The sequence below is a fragment of the Lissotriton helveticus genome, chromosome 10, assembly GCF_964261635.1.
Source record: "Lissotriton helveticus chromosome 10, aLisHel1.1, whole genome shotgun sequence".
Lineage (NCBI taxonomy): Eukaryota > Metazoa > Chordata > Amphibia > Caudata > Salamandridae > Lissotriton > Lissotriton helveticus.
Window position 1 is genome coordinate 764065529 of NC_136071.1, and position 27692 is coordinate 764093220.

The following is a 27692-nucleotide window of genomic DNA, read 5'->3' on the forward strand; positions in this document are numbered from 1 at the left end:
AGATTGCTGGAACACAAACTCAAGTGTCTATTATAAACCACCCAGTCCCAATAGTGCAATTTTAGGTCTTTTTTGGAGGGGAAGGTTGCTAATTCAGGACTAGACCACAAATCACCATACCCCAGGGCTGAAAGGGTAGAGCTTAAATCCTTAAACCAGCCTATGTTTGAAGAACCAGGACGATCTTTGACCTCCAGGCAGGCCCTGGCATAAAAATGGAGTTCCGGCGTTGTCCATAGGCGTCGCCAGAATGCCAATGGACGGAATCTCGCTTGATCCTCCACCGGTTGACACCCGAGATCATATAAAAGCGGGATCCGCGGAGTTGACTGGGGCAGACCCGTTGCCATCCTGAGGAATTTGTTTTGGGCTGATCTCAAGGGATCTAGTTTGCTGAAGCCCCATAGCTCCGCCCCATATAAAACTGAGGGTAGAACCTTTGAGCCATATATCTTAATTAGTGGTGAAATTGGCCGGGTAAAGGAGCCTTTGTGCTCTTTAATCAGCGCACCACCTATCTGCAAATGCTTTAGGGCCATAAGCTCAACCTGGTGGGACCAACTAAGGGTCTCGCTAAAAGTAACACCCAAGTAAGTAAAAAACTTGTTAGTTACCCTTGCACTAATTTGATTGTGACCTCTTAAAACCATGAATTTGGTCTTAGACACATTCACTTCAAGCTCATGTTCGCTGCAGAAAAACTCAAACCTCGACAAGGCTTGTTGAAGGCCCTGTCTGGTTTTTGAAATCAGGAGTGTGTCGTCAGCGAACATGAGCAGGGGAATTTTCATTCCGGCCAAAGACGGAGCGTCCGTGGGATAGTTTTCAAAATACTTGGTAACCCTGTTAATATATAAGGAAAACAGGGTAGGGGCCAACACGCACCCTTGCCTAACACCTTTGGCCACAGGAAACCTATCCGTCACCTCCCCTGGTTTGCCCCAGCGGACCTGGGCATAGGTATGTGCATGTAGGTTCACCAAGAGACGAACAAGGGTGGATGGCATGCCCAGTTCTAATAGGCACTTCCACAACCCAGCCCTCGGGACGAGATCAAAAGCAGACCTCAAGTCCACGAAGGCTGCGTATAGGTTACCTTTACCCAAAACAACAGTCTTCCAATAGAGAAGCATGAAGCAAAAGGCCTGATCTAGAGTGCTCACATTAGATCTGAAACCAGCTTGAAGAGGGGTTAAAACATTATGCTCTTCTATCCATTCCTGAATCCTGGCAAGAACAAGACGGCCTAAATTACTCAAAATCCACTGGAGCACATATCTTGAGACATAGCAAAGGCACATCGGGCTACCAGTCCGTACAATTTTGCCAAGTTTCGTGGGAATCCATTCAGCCGTTCGGGCTAAAAGTGAGTCCAACCGCCCTATGGAAATTAACATGGGGAAAACACGTTTTGGGACCCCCCTTTTATCTCGGCCCCCGCTTAACGAATCCCCCCCAAACTTTCAGGGAAGGATCGGAGCGGGCCATCTAATTTGAGAAATTCTGGAAAATTCCTCCACCGGCGCCAAAGTTATTCCCAATAGAATGTTGAGGATTTCCTATGGAAACTAGGTCCTAACCATAACTACCTACTGGCGACCGCCAGTAGGTAATATAAATATATATATATATATATACATACATACATATATATAATACATATGTAAACTTTACAGAAACACACAGTGACTGGATGATGTCATCAGTAATGTCATCAGTGATGTCATTTGAGATGTCATCAGTGATGTCACTGACCGTGTCATAAGTGATGTAATATGTGATGTCATCAGCAGTGCATTGCGGCGGCGTGAGTTATAGTTAGCTCAACTAACTATAACGGCCAAATTTCTCTGGTTTTGTACGAGTGAAATATCCAACTAACTATAACGTCCCTTAAACCTATGGTTTTTTCAGTGAAATTCTATGTTTTTTTAAATGCTAATTTCTACCTATAACGTACCTGAAACCTATGTTTTTTTCAGCGAATATATATATATTCACTGAAAAAACCATAGGTTATAGACCATATATAGTTAGGAATTAGCATTTACAAAACCTTGAAAATTCACTGAAAAAACCATAGGTTATAGACCATATATAGTTAGGAATTAGCATTTAAAAAACCTTATTTTACTCACACAAAACCATTGAAATTCCATATATAGTTAGTTGTTCTAACTATATATTGCGCACCCGCAATCCACTGCTGATCATGTCACATATTACATCATTCATGACATGGTCAGTGACATCACTGATGACATCACTGATGACATCTCAAATGACATCACTGATGACATCACTGATAACAACATCCAGTGATTTTTTGTTTCTATAAAGTTTAAATATGTCTTACATATTGAAGAATGAGTGGATGTGTAAGTGTCTGGACGAAGGATTTAGTAGGTGGATGACTGACTGTATGAGTGAGTGATTAAATGTGTCTCACTGAGTGCATGGGTTAGTGACTAAACTGTCTTAATTTGTGCATCATTATGTCTGTTGTTCTGTAAACTGCTGCATGTGTTGATCAGTAGCTATATGAGTAACTATATGGGTTATTGATTGATTGCCCAAGTATTTGTATGGGAGACTGAGTGTGTGTGTGGCTAGCTGGGAGGTGTGTGACTCTGTGCAGATCAATCTGTACTTGTATCAATGATTGTATAAGAAGGTAAGTATGTGTTAGTATATGTTTGAAAATGTAAGGTGCTCTATGTTTAACTGTATAGACAAGAAAATGGAAGTGTCATTGATTCTTTACAGGACTGACTAGGTGTGTGAGTAACTCCATGGATGAGTGGCAGACTGTGAGTGTCTGTATAGGTGTATGAGTGCATATGATAGTGTTGTAAAGATGAGTGATTGTATGTATGAATGATTGTATGGGTGAATGAGTGAAGGTGTGTGTAGACGTAGCAATCAGTGAGTGCGTATGTAGTAACTAGTATTGGTGTGTCAATGGTTTCAAAAATTATACTCTCTTTTTAACACTGGGTGAAACAGAGGTTATATTAAAATGTGAGGAGATGCATTGTATTGTCACATGAATGATATCATCAGTGATGTGGTCATTGATGTCAAATGAGATGTCATCAGTGATGTCATCAGTGATGTCATTTGAGATGTCATCAGTGATGTCATCAGTGATGTCACTGACCATGTCATGAATGATGTAATATGTGACATGATCAGCAGTGGATTGCGGGTGCGCAATATATAGTTAGAACAACTAACTATATATGGAATTTCAATGGTTTTGTGTGAGTAAAAGAAGGTTTTTTAAATGCTAATTCCTAACTATATATGGTCTATAACCTATGGTTTTTTCAGTGAATTTTCAAGGTTTTGTAAATGCTAATTCCTAACTATATATGGTCTATAACCTATGGTTTTTTCAGTGAATTTCAATGGTTTTTTAATAGCAAATATCATAAGCTGTCGAATGTCAAGTACGTGGTAAGTAAAAACATTTTCGTGTTTATGCACACTGATCTGCTTTGAATGCTGCCCCCCACCCCTCATTTCTATTAGGAGTACTCTCTCTTTGCAGATAGTGAAGGGTAGTTAACGCAGCCCTTTGCCCCCTTTGTAATCCGTTGTGCCTGCTTCTCTCTCCATTTGATTGATTGTTCTCTTTGGTTCATTCTCTATTTACAAACAAGCACAGAGTCGCAATACTCTGTTTAGTCTTTGCAGATAGCGAAAAATCGTGTAAAAAAGCAAAAGGAATCGAGCAAAATCAGTAGGCCACTAATGGGATCTCTTTTTGACCTCGCTAAAATAGAAACATTAGGAACAACCTGTTGAAAATAGCAATGCGTATGTACATAAGCGGCGTTCATTTGTGTTCACAGTACCCCTTGTTGATTGTTTGAATCGAGCATTGAATTGTTCGAAGTTGGTTCTCTTAAGGATCTTCTCTGCCTGCAAACGAGGAAGAATAGGAATATTCTCTCTCCCTTTGCAGATAGTGAAGGGTAGGTAACGCAAGCCTTTAACACGTCGTACCTATTTCATTCCTCATTGATTGATTGATTGTCCGAACATTGACTGTTTGGGAATTAGTTCTTTTTGGAGGTATTCCCTATTTGCAAATAAACGTAGGAAAATCTTTGCAAGTAGTGAAAGGGTACGTAATGCGGACCTTTCTCCCCCGTTGTAATCTGTCATGCCTATCTACTCCCCACTGATTGATGCACCTGTTTCACCCGGACCATTTACTAGAGATACGTCATCTGGCCCGACCAGAGAGCACCCCTAGTGAAAAGGACATATGCAATAATAACGAAGTGATCACTGTATCCTGTTAACAGAAACTTTAGCATGAAACAACCTGGAAAGAAAAGAATAGGAAAACGAAAATCAGTAGGCCACTGATGAACATGAACTTTTATTAAACAACGAACAAAGAAACGATAACATAACGTAATGATAAAACCTATTAATGTCCTAGAAACAAGAAAACGTTAAAATATGCCAGTGGTGAGAGACCAGAAAAACAGTAAGAGAAACCAAATCACCCCTCGCTGTCCCACCGCCTGGCACGCCAAAAAAATCGATAGACTAGGGAAAATGCAAGTCAGTAGAACATCCGCCCCCACTCTGGAAACTTCCAAGGTGGGGCAGGGTTGCGGCTACGCCCAGCCGGGAGCAGCCCATATAAGTCGGGTCCTGCTGCCACGCCTCGGCCAGGAGATCCTAACGTAGGGTGTAGCCGGAGGAGAGGCTGAGGCCAGCGGGACCCGGCCAGGGGATTGCCTTTACAACGCTGAACAGTTGCAGGGGGGGGGAATGTCTCCTCGACCCTCCCCTCTCTCTCCCAGTCCGGCCGCGGTGGCCCTTGAGAGTTGCAGGTACTCCCGCCACATGCTCTTCCGGTCCGGCCACCAACGGTCGGGGGGCCGAGGCCGACGGGATCCGGCTGCAGCCGATAAACCAAGAAACCCGTTCATGGGGCCAGAGCCAGGGGCGTCCGGCCGACATCTACCGGAAGCCCGGCCCGAAGACGGACGGGACACTTCTTCTTTCATGAATAATGGCTGCGACAACACTGGGGGGGGATGTCTTGCACATGCCTCCGACCCCCCCTCGTCCTCATCGCCTGGTCCGGCCATAACAAATCTCAAGCGAGACGCCGTGGGGGCCCGGTCACTGGTTGACTCCACCACCGTAGTCCTCCACGACCTTGAAGATTCTAGAGGAGCCGCGGGAGTCTCCGACCCCCGATGGGGAATGACTGCCATGATCGCCCGTGGAGTGACGAAACTGTATCCGCGGGACGTCGGCGCTCCCATGCTGGCGCCAGCCTCACTTTGAATTACTAGAATCCTGCAGACCTCAGTTCCGGTGAAAGCACAGTGTGACCCGGTAGGAAAAATAGTTGCACCCCCTCCCCTTTTTGACTGATAGTTCAAACCACCGATCCTTTCCTTTGCCCTTTTAACTGAACTTTGGACTGCCTCCCCCTCTTTTACATTTTCTAGAGAAAACAAAACATTAACCACTACATTAGCATAGCAGTTGACACCAGAACTGTTTTCAAATTTAAAACCAACAACATCTTCAACAGAATCCTTTTTGTTTCTGCTGTGACCCTGCTACAGCACAGGCATTGTCCCCAGCAGTAATTCTGCAATGCCGGTAAGAATAGCTGTTGTGCCTACTGGACTCACTCACCCCCGCGGCGCCCCACGCCGTTATTTGCTGGGCGGCAACTTACTAGATATCACCTTCGTGCCATCTAGATTTCAGCGCGTTCTGCTGCCTTGGAACTATTCGCACAACAGACCGCTACTGACAAGAATATTTCATTATTGGTGCTGTCAATTTCAATAAATCTATTGGATAATTCAAAAGAAATTGCCACGGTCTCTTTGTTGTTTAAATGTTTTTACTGTTTTTGTTTTGTTGTATATATTTATATGTTATTAAAGTTTTATATTCCTACTACTTTGTTGGAGTGCTATATATTTTTAATGTGACACATAATTGTAAAAACTTTGATGTACAAAGAGTCATTCCTGGAATCTTCCGCTTCAGGCTCGGTCCCCTCCCCAATCACAATACAGGATGGTTTTCAGATAGTAGGAACACGTGTGGTGTGACGGATCTCATCGGGTGTGGGCCTTGATCTACTATAACTCCTTTGAAGAGGGGTGATTCTTTACAGCTGGGGCCATAAACTACATCTGCAGGGCTAGGTGATAGCCTGGACAATCGGACACAGAGGAAGAGGAGTGTCAGAGGGTGCGGTAGTGAATAGGGCGAAAGGGAGGTGTCGGGCGGGCACAGAGTGTGATTCTCAGGGAAGAGCAGCGCAGATGGGGGGAGGTTTATTGCCCATGCATAAGACAGAGAGCGGGGGTGACCAGTGCCTGGGGAAGATGCTTGCGAGGGTGAGGAGCCATGCTACGAATCGACAGCGTGCAGAGAGTGGGTCTGGTCAAGACATCTAAAATGGCTGCCGTGCACGACAAAAGTGTGGCATTTCAAAAAAGGCAAGATGGCGCAGACAATGTTTTTCAACACTTCCTCATTTCCTTCGAATCGAACGTTAACAGACGTTGGGGCATATTACCAAAGTTAAGCGATATTTATCGCTAACGATGCTTACCAATGAATTTTTTACCGCTAAGCATCGTCAGAAATTATCGAAGATAAACCTTGCTATTATCAAGGTTTATCGCAAATGCGATAATAAACGGCCGCAATGCATGAATATCGCTAAAAACTCAGCGATATTCATGCATTACCGAGCTAATGCTCTTAGCCATGTTATCCACCTCCCATTGGATAACATGGCTAAGAACTGCTCAGGGCAGGTGTTACTTTTTGGAGATATTCGCGCTTAGCGCGAATATCTCCAAAAGTTGGTAATAGGAGATAGATATCTTGCATGTTGTAATGCAAGTTATTGTGGTATATGGAACTCATACCATAATCTCTCAGGAAAGCAGAAACTGATCCTTTTGGGACCGCCTAAAAAGGCCTAGGGGGTGAGGAGTACTCTACTTTGCCCCCTTTTCACGTTCCGAACTATTTTATTTTACTCTCTTCTGTAATTACACAAAATAGCAGCGATAAGATGCATCGGAGACACACAGTGAGAGAAAGGAGGCGGGAGATGAAGAAGAGATGTCAAATACACATTGGAGATAATATAGTGGCAGAAGGGAAGTAAATATGAGTAAACTTACCATGTAACATAAAAATGTTGCACTCTATACTATAAGTCTCATTTTATACTACAATCACTTCGCTACAACCTCATAAATTAAAAATAACAAGCATTGAAAATGCAATAGGTCTCGCAATAGAAGAGTTTGACATTTTTCGTTTTGCAAATGGATGAGTGGTGTTGCGTGGATGAGTGGCGTTGCGTGGATGAGTGGCGTGTGTGAGTGGCGTTGCGTGTGTGAGTGGCGTTGCGTGTGTGAGTGGCGTTGCGTGTGTGAGTGGCGTTGTGTGTGTGAGTGGCGTTGCGTGTGTGAGTGGCGTTGCGTGTGTGAGTGGCGTTGCGTGTGTGAGTGGCGTTGCGTGTGTGAGTGGCGTTGCGTGGATGAGTGGGGTTGGAATGCAATAGGCCTCGCATTAGAAAAGTTGTAGTTATTGGTCTTGTAAATGACATCATTTATTTCTTTTTTCGTTGTTAAAATTGCTAAATTGATGGCTTTGTCATTTACAATGCCAATAGTTATAACTTTTGCAAATGTGACACCTATAGCATTTGGAATGCAACATGTTTTGTATTTACGTTACTTATATGGCAGCTCTGGTCGTTATGCTACATCCCTAGATAGTTTTATCTTTCGCAAATGTGACACCTATTGTAACACAATATGTGTTGTGAGGGTGAGTGAGGGTGAGGGAGGGTGAGGGTGAGTGAGTGTGAGGGGTTGAGGGTGGGTGAGGGCGAGTGAGGGTGAGGGGTTGAGGGTAAGTGAGGGTGAGGGTGAGTGAGGATGAGGCTGAGGGGTTGAGGGTGAGTGAGGGTGAGTGAGAGTGAGGGTGAGTGAGGGGTTGAGGGTGAAGTGTTGAGGGTGAGTGAGGGTGAGGGTGAGGGGTTGAGGGTGAGTGAGGGTGAGGGGTTGAGAGTGAGTGAGGGTGAGGCGTTGAGGGTGAGTGAGGGTGAGGGTGAGTGAGGGTGAGTGAGGGTGAGTGAGGGTGAGTGAGGGTGAGGGTGAGTGAGGGTGAGTGAGTGTGAGTGAGGGTGAGTGAGGGTGAGTGAGGGTGAGTGAGGGTGAGGGGTTGAGGGTGAGTGAGGGTGAGGGATTGAGAGTGGGTGAGGGGTTGAGGGTGAGTGAGGGTGAGGGGTTGAGGGTGAAAGGGTGAAGGTGAGGGTGAGTGAGGGTGAGGGGTTGAGGGTGAGTGAGGGTGAGGGTGAGAATGATTGAGGGTGAGGTGTTGAGGGTGAGTGAGGGTGAGGGTGAGTGAGTGTGAGGGGTTGAGGGTGAGTGAGGGTGAGGGTGAGTGAGGGTGAGGGGTTGAGGGTAAGTGAGGGTGAGGGTGAGTGAGGATGAGGCTGAGGGGTTGAGGGTGAGAGGGTGAGTGAGAGTGAGGGTGAGTGAGGGGTTGAGGGTGAAGTGTTGAGGGTGAGTGAGGGTGCGAAAGTCGTGTTCTGCTGGACCGTCCATGCACCCAAGGAAACGTAGTGAACAAGACAGAGCTATGCAAAATAAATATATTGGGCAGGCTGGTGGCCTGAGAAGCGTCCGTGAAGCAGGGGTCGGGGAGCCGAACACTTTGATGTAGCTCACGGCCTCGGCCGTGAGAAAACAAGTAATTTAAACCATCTGTGACGACTGGTCACGTGCTCCAACTGAGGAAGATTATTTAATGAAAAGGGACTTTGTTACAGCACAAGAACATGATGCCAACTAGGAAGCTCAGGAAAGCATTGTAAAGCTCCAAATGAAACGTTGCAATAGTTCATCGGACGATAGCGCTGCGGCATCGGCTACAAAGGAGGCGCGGTTTACGATGTCTCACCGAACAAAGATAAATTTGGAAAAAAAGTAAAAACAATTCGAAGGGTGTTGGCAAATTGACACGCATCATTCTCAATCCTAATTGAACGCCTTCTTTTATTCCAAGGAAACGTAGTGAACAAGACAGAGCTATGCAAAATAAATATATTGGGCAGGCTGGTGGCCTGAGAAGCGTCCGTGAAGCAGGGGTCGGGGAGCCGAACCCTTTGATGTAGCTCACGGCCTCGGCCGTGAGAAAACAAGTAATTTAAACCATCTGTGACGACTGGTCACGTGCTCCAACTGAGGAAGATTATTTAATGAAAAGGGACTTTGTTACAGCACAAGAACATGATGCCAACTAGGAAGCTCAGGAAAGCATTGTAAAGCTCCAAATGAAACGTTGCAATAGTTGATCGGACGATAGCGCTGCGGCATCGGCTACAAAGGAGGCGCGGTTTACGATGTCTCACCGAACAAAGATACATTTGGAAAAAAAGTAAAAACAATTCGAAGGGTGTTGGCAAATTGACACGCATCATTCTCAATCCTAATTGAACGCCTTCTTTTATTCCAAGTAATCTCAGCAAATAAGTTGTGGGACACGAAACCATGTGTTTAAGAAGCCACAGTAATTATCTGCTCTTTCTTAATAACCCTTTCATTTTCACAAGATTAAGGTTTCGCTGGATGTTACTGGTTCTGTGCCGCAGAGCTGGCGGTGCGGGGGGGAGGGGGGGTCAGCTGTCGGAAAAAGGGCACGGAGCTTAAGACGAGTAGAGGACAAGTGCCAGAAAAACAAGGCGGGCAGGGGAGGGGGCGGAGCGGGGAGAGCGGCATGTGGGTGTTAAGAAGCCGGGCCTTTGAAGTGAAGCTAAGCTTCACTTCAAAAGGTGTCGGAGGAATGCGGGAGAGAGGAACAGATGGCGATTGCGGCTGTGCACGCGCTTTTAAGCTCAATGCACATGCGCATTGAGCTTAAAAGTCACGGGCACTGCAAGGAATCGCCACGATTCCTTGCTTCTTAGTTAAAAGTTGTTTAAGCCGCAATAGGCTCGCAAGCTCGATGCGCATGCGCATCGACAGGCGAGACCTAAAAATGAATAATGTCTCAAACAATTTTTGATTTCTAAATATAAATTTATTCTTCAGAATTTTCTAAATTTGAAAGAACTAGTAACATGTCCTCATCAGCAATGTCCTCATGAAAAGTCTGCAATGATGATTCTTGTAACTCTATGGTCTCCAAACATTCGATAAATTCGCCATCAAGAGATTGATCAAAAAAATCATTCAAGTCATCTCCTCCTTGTGACAATATTTCATTATTGGTGCTGTCAATTTCAATCAATGTAGTGGAATCATTCAAGTCATCTCCTCGTGACAATATTTCATTATTTGTGCTCTCAATTTCAATCAATGTAGTGGAATCATTCAAGTCATCTCCTCCTTGTGACAATATTTCATTATTGGTGCTGTCCATTTCAATCAATCTAATGGAATCATACAAGTCATCTCCTCCTTGTGACAATATTTCATTATTGGTGCTCTCAATTTCAATCAATGTAGTGGAATCATTCAAGTCATCTCCTTGTGACAATATTTCATTATTGGTGCTGTCCATTTCAATCAATCTAATGGAATCATACAAGTCATCTCCTCCTTGTGACAATATTTCATTATTGGTGCTCTCAATTTCAATCAATGTAGTGGACAATTCAAAAGAAATTGCCACGGTCTCTTCATTGTGAGCCATTTTATTTTGAAATTGCTTGCTGTAAATTGCAGAAAAAAATAATCACTTTCATTTATCGTTTTTAGTAATACATAATATAAAACTAACTTTATCAAGTATTTAGTATAACAGAAGGACTGCAAATAAATAACAGAAAACATTTTTCAAATTATCTTCAAGTGTACAACATAGTTCCCCTTACAAATTAACAACTCACCTTTTTAAAAGTAGGAGAAGTGTTAGTACTGTGTAAATCAAACACCAGAAATTCACCACCAAAAATTCCTCACAAATGTACCTCAGACAGTAGTATCACAAAATGGCTGTGGTTTCCTCTCATTTGACATATATACATAACCAATTAACTTTCATCACACACAAATACAAAACCAAACTAACATTTTAATTGGTTCTAAATTTCAACACTTTCAAATGTGTTTTCCCCATTCAATTTTCCATAGGACATTTACATACGTCTACAGCCTGAATGGCTGAACGAAATTACACCAAACTTGGCAAAATGGTACATCAAACCTAAGAGGTCAGGAAGGATCTACTATGCCCCCTTATGGTCATTTCCCCCTTCGCTTTGGCCTCCTCTTGTCTCTCAATCCTACCGAGAGACAAGATGGCGGCCGCTACGGACTGTTTGGAATGTTGACAGACGCCGGAGAACCAATCAGCTTCGCAAAGCTCCGTAACGCGAAAAGTAGGCGAAGCGGAGCGCTGTTACAGATATATATCTTTTTTTGAACGTTAATTTCTCAAAATCCACTGGAGCACATATATTGAGACCTAGCAAAGGCACATCGGGCTACCAGTCCCTAATATTTTGCCAAGTTTCGTGCAAATCCATTCAGCCGTTCGATTATTATTATTATTTTTTTTTTTTGCCCCGCGGGGCCCTTTTAAAACCTCCACATCAAACGTAGGGGGTCAGCGAGGATCTACTATTCCCCCTTATGGTCATTTGCCCCTTCGCTTAGGCCTCCTCTTGTCTCTCGATCCTACCGAGAGACAAGATGGCGGCCGCTCCGGACTGTTTCGAATGTTGACAGACACCGGAGAGCCAATCAGCTTCGCTACGCGAAGTTCCGTTACGCGTAAAGTCCGCGAACCGGAGCGCTTCCCGGTCCGCTGTTACAGATATATATCTTTTTTTAAACGTTAATTTCTCAAAATCCACTGGAGCACATATATTGAGACCTACAAAAGGCACATCGGGCTACCAGTCCCTACAATTTTGCCAAGTTTCGTGCAAATCCATTCAGCCGTTCGGGCTAAAAGTGAGGCCAACCGCCCTATGGAAAACTCAATGTTAAAAACACGTTTTGGGACCCCCCTTTTTTCTCGGCCCCCCCTTGACGAACCCCCCCCCAAATTTTCAAGGGCTGCTCAGAAACAAAATGTGCAATTTTCCTGAAAATTTCAGCCAATTCCGTCCACAAACGCCAAAGTTATTAGACATAGAATTTTCAAAAATCCCATAGAGAAAAAATCCTAACTATATATACCTACTGGCGACCGCCAGTAGGTAATATGATCAAGACTGATCTTGAGCAGCGAAACGAGTTATGCTAGGCACTGGCCTGGAGTAGTCTATGTGCTAATCTTTGTTCTGAAATAAAGCACTGCAACACTTAACAACAAACGCCTTGCGGTCCGTACCTTGGTGGCCTCATCAAGGATATGTGGTGAGCCAGGATTGTGCGTGTGTATATATATATATGCGGTTGAAGCAGGCTGTGATTTCACATCGGATGGGGTGCAGTGCCATCCCTACCCCTGCCCGGTGGAAGCTCGAATTCAAAGGCTGGAGCGTTGAGGGGACCCGAGGGGGTTGAAACATTGCACCAATCGGGACTCTGAACAACAGCCACACCGTGAATTGTCACGCAAATTGCTTTAACCACATGGACAAAAACTAAATGCCACGTAGCACTTACCCAGAGAGATGCATGCTGGGACTGGTAGGACTGAGCATCGACCAGTTAGTGCACGGTCACATGGTTGGGGGCGGAGCAATGTTTTCCATCAATGAGAACTATGCGTGACAACATTTAAACGGGTGGAAAAGAGAATCCTGAAAGGAGCGGCATCTGAGGAAGGCCAAAACCGGCCGAAATGCATTATGTCAGAATTCTTACCTGTGCTGTCTTAATAAAGCTCCCATCTCGTCCCTTCGCGTGGCCTCTGCTTCTTCACCTTGGAGAGGTTTTCTTGGATATTTTTTACAATTATAATACAAATTAAAGTTATTACTTAAAAAATAGTTTTTTAACTAAATATATGGAAATGTATATTCATATATATGTGTGTTTAAGTTTTTTAAATGAGTTTAATTGTTGTATTTGTTTACATATACATTACATCTATTTTATTTGTATCAAATTAATGTTACTATTTAATATGTTGTATATTTAATATTGTAGATTTATATATGTTAAAAAAAACTAATACCACGCTTTTAATGACAATTATATTTTTTCCGATATTTTGTACTTACCAATATAAGTATAGAATGACGATATTTTTGACAATGATATTTTGGTATGGCGATATTTTTATAGGGCGATATTTTCAGAGGGGATATTTTGTCAGTGAACCAATTTACACTCAGCATCCCAGTTCTGTATTATTACGCCAGCCCCTGCATATACTAAACTCTTTTTTGTTGCTTTTACTCTTAACCCTCAATCATTGCATGTTCCTCTCTCTATCTGCTTTATTAATACCCTCCATTCCATTTGAGTGCTTTTAAAGACCATCGTGTATTCCTCTCCTCCCTATCTCATATAATGTAATGGATATCTCTCTTACGTACCTACTTTGAACTCTGTTTGATCTTCTTTTTTCTGTGCTTTGATGAAAGTGCTCTATAAAATTAAAAAAATTTAATTAAACTGACACATTTTTTTACAAAGACTCCCAAGACACTTGCCAAAATGAAACGTTCATGTTAGCTTCATTTTCTCTTTCCACTAAAGTTCTACGTCCAGCTTCTGTTGCCCCACTGCTTTATCCCCCTGCATTTAAAATACAGGGGGATTTTAACAATATTAACAGATACACCCTTAGTGCTTTACATAAACAACAGTCATACAAATGATGTGATTCATACTGAAATGTAAAAATTTGATTAAATTGATTAATACATTTGATTAAATTGATTAAATGTAAAATAATGATGTGAAGGCTGATGCCATTTCTTGTGTTTTAAGATCATTGTGATGAAGGATTATGATCTACAAACCCCTTTTAGCCAACTGACAATTTCACCACCTCTGTTGACTCTCAGCAGGGCCAGAACACAAGTGCCATCAGATTAGAAATGAATAACTGCAAAAAAGAAAAAACTAGTCAACATGCTTCCCATCTATGCACACAGGATCTGGAAGGACATCCCTGTATATCCATTAGAAATGCCTTGGAATAATACATGTCTTTTCACAGAACACTATTACTACAATCATTTGTTGACAATATCTTTACATTTGACTCGTTAAAGCAATCGGCTCCCTTTTAGGTAGGTTCAGGCAATATAAATACCAATAGTAATATCAGCTCTTTATTTGAGAAAATATAAACACCTGTCCAAGGTCTTCTTTCCACAAGAAGGACCTTCTATCCAACTTGAAAGAACCCCAATCAATATGCAACATGAGGACATACCCACTTTCTACAAGTGGATCTTCATTGCTAAAGACCATCACCTTGGCTAACCTCAAGAAGAAGACCACATGGCTTAGTTGCAAATTCAGAAAACAAGTGATGAAAATAATAAACTCATACTGCACCAGTATAACTGAACTACAAAGTGACTATCACAAACAGGCAATACTACTCTTCAGGAATTATTGATGCTGATTGCACTCCACAAGATTCTAGCAGAATTCCTCTAAAATGCCCCACAATTGCAAGCCTTCTGTGTATAAATCTCCATTGAACTGATCTAAAACATTGACTAGACAGTAAACTTCCTTAAGGACAAAACGGACAATCCTCCTACACATTACAGAACCATAATAAAGATGGACATCACCAGTCTTCCATCTCTCACCACCGTCCACATCCTTTCTGAACAATAATTCTATTACAAAATCAATGCAAGCAGAGCATCAGGATAATTCTAAGAGCCAGTCCAACAACAAGCTTCAAAGATATCATTCATTCATTCAATCTTTTGAGGGGGGTAGTTAGAAGCATACTAAACAAAATCAGTTATCATTGAATGTGCAAAAGCACTTTGAAATCCACAGAGGGCTTCACGTTCTCATTGTACATAGCAAGAAAGAAGCTGATACAGCACACCCTTATTGGTTGCAATCCCATGCATAGGATTGGAATATATTACACTTGCCTTACGATTATAGTGATTGATCTTTTTATGTAATGATGAACATAGGTCCAATACGTTCACCTTGGATTCTTTTTAAATAATAAGGGTGTGCTGTACCAGCTTCTTTCTTGATGTTTAATTGCATATTATGTGTAACGTGCTGACAGCACCGTTTGGTAGTAGGTTCTCTTAGCTATCCTAGCACCCGATATACTTGCTTATAATCACCAGTATAACCGAACTACAAAGTGACTATCACAAACAGACAAAACTACTCTACAGGAATTATTGATGCTGATTGCACTCCACAATATTCTAGCAGAATTCCTCTAAAATGCCCCACAATTGCAAGCCTTCTGTCTAAAAATCTCCATTGAACTGATCTCAAAAATTGACTAGACAGAAAACTTCCTTAAGGACAAAAAGGACAATCCTCCTACACATTACAGAACAATCATAAAGATTTACATCACCAGTCTTCCATCTCTCACCACCATGGACATCCTTTCTGAAAAATAATTCTATTACATAATCTATGCAAGCAGAGCATCAGGATAATTCTAAGAGACAGTCCAATAACAAGCTTCAAAGATATAATTCATTCAATCTTTGGAGGGGGTAGTTAGAAGCATACAAAACAAAATCAGTTATCATTGAATGTGCAAAAGCACTTTGAAATCCACGGAGGGCTTCGCGTTCTCATTGTACGTAGCAAGAAAGAAGCTGGTACAGCACATCCTTATTAGTTCCAATCCTATGCATAGGATTTGAATATATTACACTTGCTTTATGACTACAGGGATTGATCTTTTTATGTTATGCTGAACATAGGTCCAATACGTTCACTTTGGATTCATTTGAACTAATAAGGGCGTGCTGTACCAGCTTCTTTCTTGATGTTTAATTGCATATTATGTGTAACGTGCTGACAGCACCGTTTGGTAGTAGGTGCTCTCAGCTTTCCTAGCACCCCGATATACTTGCATATAATCACTTTCCACAAGGACTGATGATGATTACAGTCCTGGTTTTGCAAGAGGTTGGGGGAGAGCGGGAGAGAATCGGCAGCGGAACAGCGGAACAGAGTAGTGCTGCTGGAGGCCAGGGGCTGTGGTCCTTGCGCCGGGAGTTTTACCCAGAGCACACCGGGAGCCGCATTTGGGTCCACGAGCCGCATATGTGGCCGCGAACGGAACAGAGCCGCGGTAGACTAAAAGCTGTGCTCCGCAAGCCGGGATTATACCGGGAGCACTCTGGAAGCAGCATTTGGGGCCGTGAGCAGAGCAGAGCCGCGGGAGCTGGGAGCTTACTGGAAACTAACCGGAAGCATACCGTAAGATTGGGCAGATTGGGCTCCTCAAGCGTGGAGTGTGTGGCATGTGGCAGTAAGCCTCAGTGAGTTGCAGAGAGGCCAGACTGCCGAGCCCTGGAGAGACGCAGGAAACGTGGGGCATTTGGAGAACTGCAGCTGGGAGGCCCTGAGAGGAAGAGGAACAGAGGGAGCTTTAGGAAAAGCCCTGTTTTAGCCCCAAACGAGCTGTGGTCTAAGCAAGCCAAGGAAGGAAGAACGCCCTTTGAAGCCCTGTGACGCCGTGGAGCTAACAGCTGCAGAACTAGAGGAGGGATGAAAGTGACAGGATGAAAAGGGGTCCCTTTACCTACACAGCTGCTGCTGCTGCCAAAGTCTTTCACCAGCCCTGCCACAGTCTGAGGGGACTGCAACACCTTCTTGGACACACTTCGCTCCCGTATTTTGTCCATCCCTGACGCGGGTGCCGGGGACTACATCCCCCAGCGTCCCCTTGTGGCACCTGCCATGGCGTCACGGTAAAGCGCCAGGCGCTTTAAAACTGCACAAGGGCTCCCGCTGCATGGGACACGTGCAGGTGGGCCCGTCCGTGCCTGTCAGCGGCCAGAAGAGGCTGGGCTGGGCCTCCCCCCCAACATCAATTCCCGAACTTCAAAGTCCAGTGTCTGGAGTTTCGAGCAGAGCAGAGCAGAGTAGTAGACCGTGTGAGCCTAACAGAGTGGCGGACAAGCTGAGTGGTGGCGGAGCGTCGGAAGGGAAACCGCCGAGAAAAACCACCGAGAAACCACCTGGCTTTGAGTCCAGCCAGCCTCCGCTGCCGCTGAAAATTGCAGGCTGTATGAGGAGCCGAGCAGCACGGGCTGTAAGAGGAGCTGAGCTGAGCCCGCGGGCTCGTGCAGCGGCTTGCGGGCAGCCGGACAGCCGGCATCCGTTGAGCCCATGATTTACAGCAGAACTGCAGCGTCAGCAGCACCGCCGTGTCCAAGCCTGCCCCCCCCCCAGGTTTTACATGGCCGCGGACGACCGGGTAGGTGTCGCGCGTAAAGCTATGCCCATAGTGAACCCCGAACCACCGAGTGAGCTGCATTGGGGCTTTGGATTCGGGGGCTGCTGGCGCTAGCAGTGTGAGGCCGCTAGCAGGAAGAGGTTTGAGGTGGTGAGGGTGAGGGTAGAGGCAATAGGCGGGCGAGCGTTGAAAGATCCAGCCAAGCCCTCATCCCACATACTGCCAAGACAGCCCACATCGTTGTTATACATTGTAAAACACTATCTGCCAGGAGAGAGGCATAACGCGGCAAAGTGAACCTGGAGGGGGAAAAAACATTCGCTGCACAGTGAGAGTTGCTCCGTTCGCATTAATAGGGAAAAAACTTAAAGCGACAGTTGCAACAATCATCCCCCACATCATTAACTACCAACCCACAGCAAACCCTCAGCCATAGCCAGAATCCACTTAAACTACGGTCCTCAGCCGGTCACGGAGTTACGGAGTTCTTGCCTATAGGTGTGAAGATACTAGATCAGGTTCCAGGCCTAGTTCTGGGCCGCCCAAATGAGATCGGGGACAGTCCGCCAAGTGCCATTATTAAAAAAACAGGAAAAAAAACAACAACAAAAACCAAACCTAAAATAACCAACGAGGTGGACTCACTTTTCAATCGAACAGCAAAGGTAATAGGCTCAAGGGAGAGGTTGGTCTCAGCACCGACCCCGACAACAACAACGCCTAGCCCAAAAAACAAAACAGGGATCCGTAAATTCTTCTTTTTAAAGGACCCAATGGCAGGAATATATGCTCCAACAGTTGAAGCCTCCCAGTTGCCAAGCCCTATTCTTCCTGATATACCACGAGCTATCCCCCACAGACACCCGCAAATCTCAACAATGCATTACAAAGGGAATTATTTCCGCAAAAAAACATGGCTTGCTCAGGCGAGGGAAATCTTGTAACTACAACAGCTCAGGTGTACCAGACAACGTTTACAACTCCCGCCACAATATTTCCAAAAAAACCTGAAGCGACTGCTAAAATTTCTAACTCAAATGGAATCGAGCCATTTAATGATGTTGTATTGAGGGGGGGCACCGAGACACCCATGGAGGAAAAGAGAGAACGGGAAAACCCTAACAGCAGCTTTGTAACTCACAACGTACCTACGGAGGGTCATACAATCGCCACGTGCCCAAAGGATGGAAAACCTTTAGTAGGCCATAAGGAAGAAGGTCGTCTAAACATAAAATGGACAAAGGTCAAAAATTAAACTTAATAAAATCTGCAGCCCAGGCAGGCCCCACGAAAGAAGTTCGCACCAAATCATTTTCTTTTTTAAATGACTCAAATTTGGTGGAGATCCTGGAAATATTGGATTCCAACTGTCAGGAAAAAGAACTCTAAGGAATGGATCTACAATTAGAATCAAGTAAAAAAACACCACAGAGCAGATCCAAAAGGGCTGCATCCACACCCTTAAGCCCACTAGGCAAGCCAGATCTCCAGCATCCTGTATTAGTGGAGGACAGTCACAGCCCCATAAGAGTCAAGCAAATAAACCTTTCACCACCAATAACCATACATCCGTTATTAGAATAGATCTTGAGTCAGAGGCCTCGGCGCAGCATAGCGAAGATTATTCTACCACCCAATGGACTCAAACCCTGATTCATTCTTTAGAACAAGCAATAAGGGTTTTGAACTTCCAGTCAGACAAAATGGATGTTCAAAAAGACCTCGTAAATCTAATTGCCAGCCACATCTCGGGTATAAACACCAAAATGGATTTAATCACATCCCTACTAACACGCAGGGGAAATATGGACCAGCTAAGAGATAACAACAAACAATCGTCCATCTGCTGCTGTGGCCCTATCATAGAGAAACTGGCAACCCTTCCTGAAATCCTAAAGGATATTCTAGGGGCAGTAAAGCAATCCTGTAACAGCAAGCAGTTTAATAACTTCCAAAAAACTGCTGATTTAGAGGAAAAAACTAAATGCTCCAAATTAACAACAGAGAAAATCAGCATCGCCAACGATGAAACAGAGAAAGCGGAGCCCCAGGTTCAACTAGACATTACAGACCTCCAAATAGACGCCCCACAGAGCTCTTTAAAGCCAGAGGTGGTCGCCGAACCTACAAAACGGGAAAGAAAGCGCACAAGGAAGGTCCGGCTCAAATATAATAAACAGCCAAGCCCAGCCTTGGAGAAAATCTTCCCGTTATTTACAAAAACAAATCTCAAGGGAAAAAGAATAACTCTCCCCCGTGTGGGGCTGCACAATTTGCTGTAGATCAATCTAAAGTTACCCAGTACCCTTAATCAAAACAACAGAGCACGATCTCTGCCCCCATTTTCCAAAAGTCAGCCCAAGCCTTCCACATGAACGCAGGATCCTCTCCAGAGGTCATAGCAGCCCAGAAATCCATTCAGGAAGTGCAGCAACAAGAAAGAAACGAAGAAATTATCAAAGGAGAGGGGCGGGAAAAAACACCTCTTACGTCAGGCCAAAGAGAACTTAGGTGCCACAGAGGTTTAAACATACACCACTGGATTTCCCCCACGAGGAAAGAAAAAAGGGCCACAATCAGAAAAGCGGAAAGCTTCTCCTGTCAAGATGTTTCAGGCGTTAACATCCCCCAAGGCTCAAAACTTTATATATCCAATTGAGGTTACAATAACTGGAAAAGCCCGACATTGCAAGCTCCATCACTCGGATCTAGAGCCGGTGCAAATAGGGAAAAGTGCAATTAAAAAAACGGGCACGACGGAAGGGATACCGGAGGAGGCAAACGCTGTCCCTACGGAGTGTGAACCTCGATCCAAAAAGGATATCCCACTAACAATAACTCCTGAAACTGGAAGAAAGGAATTCTCATTCTCCTGCCATAACGACCAGAACCATTTAGAGGGATTTGAATTGAAATTGTCATTTGTCCCCGAATACGCGACCCAAGGAAGACAAGACACCTTAAATAGAGGGAACCTGATGAGGCTTTTTAAAGAAATTCCAGAATTAAAAGGAATTCGTTCTCGAGATCTAACAGCCGTAGAATTCAAACAAACATCAAGGAGTGGAGCCGAAGAGACACTGACAACCTGGTCCTCAAAGGACCTGGTGGATAAAATATACTCAATGAGTGCAAGGTTCGGAGTCCGGGGAATCGTGCTGAAGCTTCACAAACGCCCAAGGTACCTGCTTCCCCTCCTTAATAATCTAAAAGAGGGGGATAGATCGGGGAAAAGCCATAACACATGCGTACGCGATGAACGTTCCAACTCTCCCGCTATGCCTTCCAATGAGAACAGGCATAACACAATGGAAAGCCCTGGAAACTTGGAGGGCAGATCACAGGAACTTAGGGATTGGTCTTGGGTGCCTAAAATACTAAATAATACACATACCTAATGAAGATAAGAAAAGTATACCAGGAGAAAAGAGGCCGGCCCCTGATATGGAAGAACCGCGTCCAGCTAACATCACGCTCTGCTCATGGAATGTCCATGGATTTAAAGACATGGGGCAGGACCATGAAACTTTATTGTTCTTCACCCAACAAGACATAATCCTGCTCCTGGAAACCCGGAACTTGATTCCAATTTCAATCCCTGGATTCATAGAACATCACTCCCTGGCTGAAAGATTTTCAAGTTTTGGGCACCCAAGGGGGGGCCTCTCAACATATGTTACACAAAAACTGGACTGGTCAACAGAAGAACTGGACTTGGGGTTAACTGGGTCCAAGTGACCAAATTAAGCGGTAAATACTCGTCCGATGAAGCAAAATGGCAACTTTTATTAATCAATGTCTATATATACCCCGAAAGAAAAAAGCAGAAAGGAAAATATATAATTCTAACAAATCTAATAAAATCAATGCAGAGAAGTCATTAGTACTGTGAAATAGTTATTTCAGGCGACTTCAATTACAACCTTATAGCCAGTACTCTGCACGACAGTAAAAGGCAGTATAATCAGGGAGTGGGAACATTAGTGAACAAACTAGAATCTCTCGGCCTGACAATCCTGAACGGTAAAACTCCGGGAGACATTCCAGCGGATGCCACATATTTGAGTGGAGAAGTTTTCTCAACGATAGACTTTACCATCATTAGCAACAATTTGCTCTCACAAATGGACACTTTCAAAACCACCCCACGAGTTGAAAGTGATCATCTCCCTCTCATCTTAAGAATGAACATCAAAGTAAACCCTGCCCAAAAAATTAAGTCCATCATGCAATACCCTGAAAAGTTCAACCTTCGAAAATTAAAATGGCGGGGAGTGGCGCCTCAACTCATACAGGAGATAGGCAGGGAATTCTTGGGCAAACAGGGCCCACAAGCAGAAGACGATCGTGTCAAAATCTGGGAACAGCTGGCCCAGTTATTAGTCCAAAAATTCCCAGCCACATTGGGTCGCACTTCAAGAATGGCGGCCAAAAGAGATCCCTGGTTCAACCATGAACTAAGAGAACAAAAAAGAGGGATTGCAAGAGATCTGCGATTACAATCACGATCAGCAAAAATGGGCAGAAAAACTGAAAAACGGAAGCTGTGCGAACTGAGGAGCAATTACAGGAGGAACCTGAGGAGCGCGAAAACAGCATACAAGGGGACCATCTGGATACAATTACTGACCGCAAGCAAAAAGTCCAACAGCAGCGACTTCTGGGGCGTAATAAACAAATTGTCAACTGGCCCAACATTACAGCAAGAAGCGGGAATCGGAGAAGAAACGTGGATTCACCACGTGCAATCCCTGTACAGTAATACAGTAACGGGTCTCGCAGAAAGGCCTTGTGGGCGGCATCTCGAGCAGGAAGAACCCGCCCCGGCATACGTGGAAGGCAGAGTAATACGATCAGAGACACTCAGCTAGGAGCCGGACAACCTGACCAACACAAAGGAACTAAGAGGTTACATATTAAAACTCAAGACTGAGGGAGCGGCAGGTCCAAATGGCCTTCCTAATGCTATCTTTAAGAACGACCCATATTTTTGGTCCTTCCATCTCACTCCCCTCCTTCAACGAGATCTATATAAAGACCAGCGTCCCGGCTTCCTGGAAGGGGAATATTATCCACCCCATATTTAAAAAGGGAGACCACCGTAAGCCGGGAAATTACAGATTGATCTCATTGATAGACGTAGAGGCTAAGCTCTATGCTTCTTGTCTGCTAGCCCAGCTTCAAAACTGGATGGAGGAGAAGAATATAATCCCCAAATTCCAGACGGGTTTTAAACAAGGGATGGGCCCCTCAACCAACCTGGCCATTTTAGCACTTTTAATCGAAAAAGTGCAAAAAAAAGAAATCCCGGCTATTCGCATGTTTTGTGGATATCAAATCTGCCTTTGACCGTGTAAGCAGGAGTCATCTCTGGAAGAAACTTAATGTTTGGGGTTTGCCAAGAGCAATGCTCAACGCTATAATTTCCCTACACACGGATACCTGGGCAAGAGTAAAGCTGGGAGATGGGCACAGCACAACCCCAAGCATCCAAACGCAACAAGGCTTGAAAAAAGCCTGCGTTTTAGCTCCCAGCCTATTTAACTTGCTTCTATCAGACATTGCATCATATATTGAAAAACCCGATTGCCATCCGCCAAACATGGCCAATTAGTCAGTTGCCATCTTACAATACGCAGATGACATTGTTTTGTTGAGCCAAACCCCTATTGGCTTACAGAGATCAATAAACAATCTAGCAACCTACTTGGATCAGGAACAACGGGAGCTAAACAAAAAAAAAAAATTGTTCGCTTAGTGGATCCAAAAAAAAAACAAGTTTAAATGGTCGGCCAAAGGGGCAGGGCAGGGCGCATCTTATAAAAAACACAAATTGGCACTAAAAGCTAAAGCTCAATCATTGGACTGCCCGAATTACTTTCATCTGTTAAAAGTCATGGCAGCACAAACCCAGCCGAGCCTGTCGTACAGTTCGGTCGCATGGTGAGGTAAGGAAGCGGACATATTGAACGAGCTTCAGACAAGGATTTACAAGGCCGTTTTTGACCTGCCAAAATGCGCTTCCCCTTCTCAGGCCCGACTGGAATTCGGCCTCCAGCACCAGAAATTCCAGGGAATGAGCGGATTTGTTAAACTTTGTCACAAATTCCGCTCCTCTAACCCAGACACCCTGAATAGATTATGCTGGGACGGAATCAAGCACCAGATGAACCTTGAAACACCAAACTCTTGGGGAAGCTTCCTGAGAACATCTCTGGCCGAGCTGGAACTACAAACAGTATGGGAAAACGGGGACGATAGAGTAGGTTTCTGCAAAGCTGCAAACGCCGCAGCTAAAAAGAAATCCTTGCTGGCAGACAAAAAAGCAATTACTAAACGCCGGCACGGGTGGACAATCATTAACTCGTATAGAACCCGAAGGCCACAAGCATATTTATCTGCCCACTTCAGCTTGCAGTTAAAAAAGAGCTTTATACACTTTCGATTGGGTGTGTACGACTCAAAAGACCTACATTCATCATGGAAAAAGTCATTTCAATCTGCGAATTATCGATTATGTGGTTTTAAATTAGAATCCTTAACCCACTTAATATGTGCTTGTCCAGCAGTCCTGGACCAGAGGAGACAGCATTTAAAATTCATCTTCAACGATCTGAACATTCGTTCAAGCAGGCAAGCGGTGATATGCTGGTTGGAGGGTACGTCCATCATTCTGGCCTGCCGGGGGGTCAAATATATGGCAATGGTTAGCAGACTTTTACGGCAAGCCGATGGTGAGCAAACAAAATAAGCTGGATCCATGCCACCATGCAACAGTTGATTTATCATATTATTAAGGGGACAGAATGCTCATCCATAAAACGACCCTGCTCAGCTGTAGGCCTCAAAAAGACAGTCTAGAATATTATAGTTTTGATCATTGGGGCTTCATTAAAATAATCGTCCTTCTTAGGGGGTCCATATACTTTTAATTATGCTGTTCTAAGTTTTAAAGCGTAGCCCCTACCGGTGTTGTAATGTGCCGCTTAACTGATAGCCCGTCTCTTGTGCTTTCTATTCAGGAGACTGGGAGGGACTACACCAAATATGTTAAAGAGCAACAAGGGTTTTAAGCTAGGAGAACGACTTTGTGAGTAGGTACACCTACACATGAGTTTTAACGAAAAGCATTTGTATTCTTGTAAATTAATTACGGTTTTGTGTTAAAATCAGGTGCATTTTAAATTGGGAATGTAATGACATTTTTTCTATGTTTATTATTTACATTGGGGGGGAATTGTAATGATTTTAATTAATCAAACAATAAACAATGACTTGACTTAACTTGACACTTTCCACGCTTGTACTTGTTATTTGTCAAATTATCCTGTTTTTGATGTGTGGTTTTTCCCTTTTAGGGAACGCTACTACCAATTTTTTGATTGCTCGTTGTAAGTAGCCAAGCTCTCAAACTCATTGAAAGACAAGATTGAAAGCATCCAGGATAATTTCAAGTTTAGAAGAACGGTGAAAACATGAAGGTTATTTATATAACTGCAACAGTCCAGAGATTTGGAACAATCCCAATCAGCACCCCACACCAACATGACAGGCACAAGAAAAGTAGAAAACAATACCTCCCCTATCATCTACCTTTATCCAGAAGATGGAGGACAAGAATTACAGTCTTACTGATGGTTCTCCCGGATTCAGTCACCACATGACATCACATGCCAATTGTGGTTCTGAAAATTCTGGACTCGTGTAATAATTCTGGACTCGAGAAACTTCGTCGAAACATGACGAATTTGGTATCAAAAGACCGAGAATGGCTAGTACACTATGTGCAAACATTTTCGTCAATTTCGAGTGACGATTTCACCTCGAAATTGTCATTTTCGTTCTGAACCCTTGGTTTCCATTTTGTATGTGGCAGCCATTTTGTGAGTTTCCCTTTATATAGGCTTTAATCCAGCCAGATTCGATTCCAAAAGGACACGTACACCTTAATCGACTTTCCTATGACCTGTGCAAGTTGGAACCATTGCCCCAGGCCGAACCTGTTAGGTCAGTTCCTCTCCCAGTGGCCGAATGAGATAGCATCAAGTCTCAACAGGCCATAAAACCTTTTCAGCACACACACACCCAGCCGAATCTTGCTCACACCTGCCCCTGCTCTTTTCTCTCACTTGCTTTATGATGGGGAGGTGCCCGTTTTTATTGGGGGTCCACCGATATCTGATGAAATGTTGGACCTTGCCGGGTGATTTGTTGTGGGCTGGACGAAGTGAAATATGGACATGTCATCATGACTCTGCTTTTCCTTTGTAACAGAGAAATGTGAATAGTATACTGTAAATTCGAAGAATGTTTGCCTGAAGCACAATATTTCGTATAAAAAGAGAAGCCTGACTTTGTGAAGTTGAGCAGTCTCCTGAGAATATACATCCCGTGTGTTGTACTTCTAGGACGCTTGTTTCTTGGTTGCAGCCAATAAAATCGATCCTTGACTTCACCTAGAAGACTCTGAGTTTCTGTGGTCTGAATCAGGAAGGAACCTGAGGTCTTTGGGTGTACCCTGGCACCGCTGGGTTGCCGGTTCAGTACCGGTTCTGAAAAACCCAGTACCTCAGTTGGCGCCCAACGTTTGGGGCGATACCAGTGATACCAGACCAGCCAGAGGTTCGTGAGGAGCTTCGTGTGAAAATTCTGGAGGACGGCCAACCACTTCATCGACCCCTGCATGTCGACGTGGTCTGAAAGTCTTTGCTGCGAGGTTCTCCGCTTCCCGACGGCTATAAAGGACTGCTGCCCTGGCTATCGCCCTGATTTGGACCCTTGAAGTTTGGTAGAGCGAAACACTAAGACGAGTCTTCTGGTGACGTCATCGATATCTCAGTTAAGTATAAGTGGGGCGTCTCCCAGTCCTTAGTTGGTTTTAAGTTGGAACTTGCAAGTGCCAAAGCCGAAGGACTCGTGTATTCACGAGAAATATCGTAATCGATAATCCTTTGAAGTTTGGAGCTAGACTAGAGAGCGAAGATGCCTGGTCTTAGACTTGGAAATTTGTTTTGTCTTGGTTGTAATAATAGGGACTCCCGATTGGAGGACTCATGTCCGGTTCCTCCGGTTGGAACTCCAACTTACGAATTATATGTAAAACATGGAGTAGGCCCCATCACATATAACGAAGTGTGGATCAAATACACCAGAAAAGATGGTGTTTTAAAATGGCCCCAATATGGTAGCTTTGATACAGAGATCTTAGATAACCTCGAAGTTAAACTTTTCAAGAAGAAAGCCCGGCCGGCGATGTTTGACTCTTTCCGCCTATGGCGTAAGGAAGCCAAACAGAAGGAAATTAAATTAGCGAAGAAAAATAAGAGAGAAGGGGGTATTTCGGTAATACAAGCTGCTATGCAGTTTAAAGACAATGAAGAAGAACAGATGAGTGAGCAGTTGCACAGGCAACGTAAAATGGTAATAGATAAATGCTATCCAGTTTTGCCACCTCCTCAGCAAGATGCAGCAAAAGGGTTTGAAAAAGATCCCTTAATGTCGCATTAATTAAGTTCGCCACCCCCCTATGCGCAAAATGCCACGGCACCTCCGCAACCTTTAGTTGTGCAACCTGTGCCTCCTGTTCCTCCACAGCACCCACCAGCTGTTCTTCAGCTGGCTCCTGCTCCTTCGGTGCAGCCTCCTCCAGGCCCACCGACCACATCTGCTTCACCTGTGCTTTCTACGACTTTGCCTAGCGCACCTTCTATTTCTCCTGATGCTTCCTCTGCTATTGTCTCTGCCCCTGCCTTATCTCACCCTGTTTTTCCACCCGTTCTTCCTTCAGTTTCTCCTTCCGTTCGGCAGAGAATGGCCAACACTGTTACTAATATTTTCTCACCTCTTTTCGGGTCGCCTACTATGACCCCTAACATGGGACGAAGACAGTTGCGAAGTCAACTGCCTGACTATCAAGAGAGAGATTCACTGAATCGTTTAGCGCATAAATGGGTTATGGACACTGTAAGGTATGATGTAGAGTCTGTCATGGAAGTCTTCCGTCAATGGGAAGCACCGACGCAGAGATATGTTTTTGAACAAATGTGTGTTTTTCTCTGTGAGGATTTTGAAGACAATGATCTGGAATACAACCCACAAGAGTTGTGTCGTGTGCGGTTCAATTTCGCAGAGGGCATGATTGTAGGCGCGATGTCAAGAGAGTGGTTGAGATATTGCTCTCATATCGGAGTAAGGGGGGCCCTTCTCAGTCGCTATTTGAGCATGGTAGGAAAAAGGCACGACAATACCCCATGAGAGAAGTTCCCCCACAATGGAGAGAGGGTGATGCAAATGCTCACCCACCTATTCTGCCACATTTCCAGCGTGTGTGGGTA